The following is a 6,684-nucleotide window of genomic DNA, read 5'->3' as shown; positions in this document are numbered from 1 at the left end:
GGATGGTTACCAGAGGCTGAGAAGCATAGTAAGGGGGCAGTTTGGTAGGGCCATGGAGGGAAGTGAGGATGGCTAATGGGTACAAGAAATAGTTAAAAAGAATGAATAAGAGGTAGAGGTACTATTTGATTGCACAACAGGGTATTTGTGCTAATAGCACAACAGTAGTATTTGTACTGATAACACAGTTTGTACTGGTAGCACAACAGTAGTACTGGATACCACAACACTGCAATTGTCAATAATTGACAATTATTATAATCAATAATAATTTAGTTGTACCTTTTAAAATAACTGAAATCATATAATTCAATTTTTGTAATACAGAGTAAATGCTTGAGGAGATGGATACCCCATTTACCATGCTGTGATTGTTACACGTTGCATGCCTGTATCAAAGTATCTCATGTACCCCATTTATACATACAACTACTGTATACCCACAAAAAATAAAAATAAATGTGATATAATAATCAGGTATGGTTTTGCCGGGGTATATATTACATTGTTGTATTTTGCCTAGTCTATAGGATTAGGGGGAATAGCTGTGGTAAATTCCCACAGAGGCAGTTGCAAAACTCCCTACACTTCTCTCTCCCATTTGCACTTTAGTTTGTTAAAATCTGCTAAAGCTGTTTCTAATTCACTACTTTGTAGCATTCTTTGGCTTTGTTTTGGAGGACTAGTAAATCAGTTAGCTGATATTGGTTTGAAAACCCTGAATCATAGGTCTTAAGCATTATTTGGAATTCCTTGGCAAACCTAAGGTGTCTTGAGTCAGATCAGGAAATCCAAACATCAGAGCACTTAATTTTGACTTGGTGTAAGGTGTATATCTTATGTTTGAACCCACTCTTCCTGTGGGTTTTGTTTTAAAAGAAATGACTACTATTTTGTCTTCTCCTGTAGCCATTTCTGGACCCTTTGTGGTTTAAGAAGGAATACAGAGAGGAGAAAGAGAAAAAAAATGAAATCATCCAGGCAAGGAAGTTTAGAAAGCAGAGGTTTAGGAGAAGAAAAAGAAGAGACAGTTTCTGGCAGCTTCCTGATTTTAGAAGCTGATTTTGCTACTTTTCTTTAATTCTGAGGTAGTTTCAAATATTTTGTTGTTACCTTTCTGGAAAGAAATAAGTTTATCATTTCTACTTTTGGATGTTTTTAGGTGCCAGCTAAAATACAAAACTCATTTATTTTCCTTGATGCAGAAACCTAACTTCTCTAATTTAGCATACCAGAAGACCAGTTTGGGAATATTTAAAGTTCTTCACTTTGGGAACCTTAAATGTTGGTCGTCCTTAGTAAAATCCTCCCTTTACATAAATGTTTGCAAGAAGAGGTGCTATAATTATCACACATAAAACCAGCTGGGGTGCCCAAAGGGGGACACTCTCCTTGCCTGTCCTTGATTTTAGAGATTTTTTTCTCATTTTTCTTTAAAAGGAGTAGTTGAACTGTGGCTTGTGATTTGGTTAGAGGATCAGAGTGTGCCGATTGTGGATGAGACTCCATGGTGTCTATCACTGAGTCGTTTCTGTCCTCTTGTATCTCCCAGTTTCTCTGTCTTGGCATTTATCACCTCCAGGTAGATGCAAATCAAAACAATACCAGACATTACCTTATCTTAAGTAGAATGGCCATAATCGAAATGACAAAAGAGAACAAGTGTTGGCAAGGATGTGGAATAAAGGGAACTCTTATAAACTGTTGGTTTGAATACAAATTAATACAGCCACTATGAAAAACAAGTATGGAAGTTTCTCAACCTAAAATGGAACTACTGTATGTTCCAGCAATTCCACAACTGGGCATATAGCCAAAAGAAATAAAATCAGTATGTTAAAGAGATAGCTACACTCCCATGTTTATTACAGCACTATTGACAATGGCCAAGATATGGAATCAATCACAGTGCCCATCAAAGAATAAATGGATAAGACAACATGGTATGTAAACATAATGAAATGCTATTTGGCCACAAATATATGGCATAATAAAATAAATGGCAGAATAAAATTCTGCCATTTAAGACAACATAGATGAACCTGAAGGACATTATGTTAAGTGAAATAAGCCAGACATAGAGAGACAAATAACACAGGAATTTATTAAATGTGGAATCTAAACAAGCTTATCTCTTAGAAGTAGAGAGTAGAATGGTGGTTACCAGAGCCTGCGGTGGTTAGTGGGGAGGACAGGATGGAAAGATGTTGGTCAAAGGAAACATAATTATTATTAGATAGAAGAAATATATTTTACAAGATCTGTTATGCAGCACGGCAGTCATACTTAATTATGATATATTGCAGTCCTGAAAAATGAAAAGGTAGTTGATGTTAAGTGTTTTCACCACAAAAAAACAATAACTTTTAGATCATGCATTTGTTACTTAGCTAGATTTAATCATTTTATAATCTATATGTAATTCAAAACATACATAATAAACTTACACAATGTTATTTTCAATTAAAAACAAATTTTAAAATTATGCTTAAAAAATTTTTTATTCAAGCTAGAATTTGAATATAGCTAAATATCTTCAATAAATAAGAAAAATTAAAATAATTTCAAAAATTAAAACTAAGAGATTTGCTTGCCAATAGGAGCTGCATAAGAGTGTACTCAAGAAGAAAATAACATTTTCCTGTATGAAGGTAAAATTAAAATGAAGGGGTGAGAGACAGACCTTGAGAATACAAAATCATAGTGGACATTGAACTGAGGAAAGCACACAGTTCTTGGCACCAAAAAATTAAAAGATATTGAGATATTATAAAAGTACAATTCACATGTTTTATTTAAATCAGAAAGAAAATTATGTGCTTTTTGTATAATTTAATTGATTACAAAGAAATAATTTTTAGAAAATTTTATCACCAACTTGTTAAAAATAGATGGCACTTCCATTGAAACTTTTGCAGAATATTGATGATTCTTTTATCAGATCTGATTAGCACCAGAGGACTGACAGTGGCATAGGCATTGACCACAAACTTGTGGACACCATAGGTGACAGGGCCAATTACCCATAACAGCATTGTGGATGATGAGAGGATGAAGTCCACTGAGTACATCAGCACAAAGAAATTCACCAGCATCAGGATGGTCTTGGCGGCCATTTTCACTAGAGAGGTCCTTAATATAAGGCTGCTGCTGTGAAAGTGCTGGGAGTGCCTCTGATGCTTGGACAAAAGAATGACCATGTATACACTTGAGAGCAGCGTGATTCCTATGAAGAAGGCATCTCTGGATAATGACAGCATAAGAAATAGCGCCCTGATGAGGACATTCATTGGGAAAAATGTGCAATATTTGCTGATATTCAAAATCATCTGGGTCATTGGAATAACCTACAGTGTAGATTATCATGTCACTACTGAAAGACAAATTGCTAAACCAAAAAACGGATAAGCCCAGGGTATCGTATTTTGTAAATTTCTGTTTAAATCTCACCAACCAGGAGGTGCTGGGGCTGATGGTAATGGCCTGGAGCGTGCTCAGGAGGCAGGTGGTGCAGATGGAGAGGCCCCTCATCACCTTGTGCAAATAGAAGAAAGCTTTAGGCCGGGCGCGGTGGCTCATGCCTGTAATCCCAGCACTTTGGGAGGCCGAGGCGGGTGGATCACGAGGTCAGGAGATCGAGACCATCCTGGCTAACACGGTGAAACCCCGTCTCTACTAAAAAATACAAAAAAAAATTAGCCGGGCGTGGTGGCCTGTAGTCCCAGCCACTTGGGAGGCTGAGGCAGGAGAATGGCGTGAACCCGGGAGGTGGAGCCTGCAGTGAGCTGAGATCGCACCACTGCACTCCAGCCTGGGCAACAGAGCGAGACTCCGTCTCCAAAAAAAAAAAAAAAAGAAAGAAAGCTTTACGTCTAAAGTTATTCTGAAAATTCAGTGACTCAAACATGTCTGGAGACAAAAACTCCATTGCAGTGAAGAGCATTACTTTGTCCACAGGTGACAAAGGCCAAATGACAGGTGACCAGGTCATGGGTCTTAGGCCTGTGATCCTGAAAGAATGTAAAATTGTGGAAGAGAAGATGGAAGATGTTGGCTGAGATTCTAATGCTAGCTTGACAACTAAAGGCATTTTTAAAAGATAACATAAGTGAAAACTGTGTTCATCCTAATGGCATAGAAGAAACATATTTTGTAGATCTGAAAAAAATGACTTCATATCATCAATGTTCTTTCTTCAGTGTTTGAAATTATTACCATCATTATTATTTTTATTTTACTCACTTATTCTTGATTAACCTTGATGCTAAATTCTTGATAATGTACCCCCTGCACTCTTTTCTAAGCCAAATAATTATATATATATAATTATATATATATAATTATTACTCTCTATATATAATGAATACATTTACAATCATGCCTGTATAGGGTGCACACTATCTATATTCCTAATGCCCTTTGCCCTCCATCTTTAGAAATCAATTTTTGTTATTTTGTGTTCTCTCATTTTATTTTTAGCACCCAATTCAGTAACAGGCATATAAAATGAATCACATTTGCACAGTTGAATTGAATAAAATATATGCTAAAGTGGAAAGACTCACTAAAGCAAACAATTAAAAATATATCCAATTGAGTCTTTCTCACGATCAATCACTTTGATATGGTTTATTCTTCACTCTTCCATGGTTTTTGATGCTTATGATTCTACTGGGCCCACCATGATAATTCATAATAGTCTGCTTATTTTTCATCAGCATATCAGCAATTTTGATCCCATTTGCAACCTTATATTCTCTTTGCCATGAATTGTAATGTATTTCCAGTATCTAAGAACTTGGATGTAAATATCTTTTTTAGGGAGTGGGGAACATTATTCTATTTATCCAAACCCAAATTAACTGTATGTCTTAGAAATGGTCCTGGTGCTTTCCCAGTTTAGTTCACATCCCAGAGACTTATCATGTGAACTCTCTTCATCTCAGAACAAAATTTTTAATATTTGCCTCTCAGTTATCAACAAGATAAACACTACTTTTAATCATTTTATTTCAACCAAGAGGTTGCATTAAGATAGTCACACATGGTTCTTTTTCCTGAGACTTTACTTGATACAGGAATGTCAGTCTCCAATGAGAAAGATAATGCCTCTCAAGTTTTCTTGGGATATCCTCAATACCATAATACCTTGTAAAATTTTGCAGAACAATTTTGCAGTTGCCATTTCATGTTATTTGGCAAGGATTCAGGTATCATTGTATCATTTTGCTTTAATCCATGGTTAAAAACAATTTAGCTTCATGCATGAAATATAAAAAACAGTAAATTAGCACAGATTTGGGGGGGATGAAGTTGTGTCTGGTTATATATTCAAAGCCATTTATCATTACACTGTCCCCTAAATAAAAATATGAAAGGCAATGCAAACATCTTGACACTTAGTATTCTTGTCTAATAAACACAAGTGACTGAGGTAAAAAATATTGCTCTAAAACCACCAGGTATGTTTGATTTTATAAAGAAAATATGATCTAGGTGATTACATGGTTATTACTCTCTCTACAAAACTTTAGTAAGTGAATCCATTTATCATAAATGTCAGAATCAAACAATGAAAAGTTCCCACCAACATGCATCTGCACCATCAGCATGGTTGAGTTCTGCTGTCAAGTTGAAATCAGAAAAAAAAACATGGGGAGGCACCAAGATGGCCAAATAGGAACAGCTCTGGTCTACAGCTTCCAGCACTATCAACACAGAAGACAGATGATTTCTGCATTTCCAACTGAAGTACATGGAACTGGTTGGACAGTGGGTGTAGCCCACGGAGAGGGTGAGCTGAAACAGGCTGGGGCATCACCTCATCCAGGAAGTACAAGGGGTTGGGGGATTTCCCTTTCCTAGCCAAGGGAAGCCATGACAGATGGTACCTAGAAAATTGGGACACTTCCACCCTAATACTGTGCTTTTCCAACAGTCTTGGCAAATGGCACACCAGGAGATTATATCCTGCACATGGCTCGGAGGATCACACGCCCATGGAGCCTTGCTCACTGCTAGCGCAGCGGTCTGAGATCGAACTGGGAGGCAGCGGACAGGCTGGGGGAGGGGCATCCGCCATTGCTGAGGATTGACTAGGTAAACAAAGCCACTGGGAAGCTTGAACTGGGTGGAGCCCACCACAACTCAACGAGGACTGCCTGCCTCTGTAGACTCCACCTCTAGGGGCAGGGCATAGCTGAACAAAAGGCAGCAGAAACTTTCTACAGCAGAAGTTTCTACAGCCTTAAACTTCCCTGTCTGACAGCTCTGAAGAGAGCAGTGGTTCCCACAGAATGGAGTTTAATCTCTGAGAATGGACAGACTGCCTCCTCAAGTGTGTCCCTGACCCCCAAGTAGCCTAACTGAGAGACACCTCCCAGTAGGGGTCAACTGACACCTCATACAGCCAGGTGCCCCTCTGAGACAGAGCTTCCAGAGGAAGGATCAGGCAGCAACATTTGCTCTTCTGCAATATTTGCTGTTCTGAAGCCTCTGCCAGTGATACCCAGGCAAACAGGGTCTGGAGTGGACCTCCAGCAAACTCCAACAGACCTGCAGCTGAGGAATCTGTTAGAAGGAAAACTAACAAACAAAAGCAATAGCATCAACATCAACAAAAAGGACATCCACGCCAAAACCCCATCTGTAGGTCACCATCATCAAAGACCAAAGGGAGATAAA

General features: G+C 38.0%; 1 pseudogene; it reads right to left on the bottom strand.

The window, feature by feature from the left end:
- Window positions 1–2,870: 2,870 nt before the first annotated feature.
- Window positions 2,871–4,408, bottom strand: LOC117977809 (putative vomeronasal receptor-like protein 4; annotated as a pseudogene).
- Between the last annotated feature and the right edge of the window lie 2,276 nt (window positions 4,409–6,684).

This window comes from Pan paniscus, chromosome 16, assembly GCF_029289425.2.
Source record: "Pan paniscus chromosome 16, NHGRI_mPanPan1-v2.0_pri, whole genome shotgun sequence".
NCBI lineage: Eukaryota > Metazoa > Chordata > Mammalia > Primates > Hominidae > Pan > Pan paniscus.
This window is presented reverse-complemented; position numbering and strand designations above follow the sequence as displayed.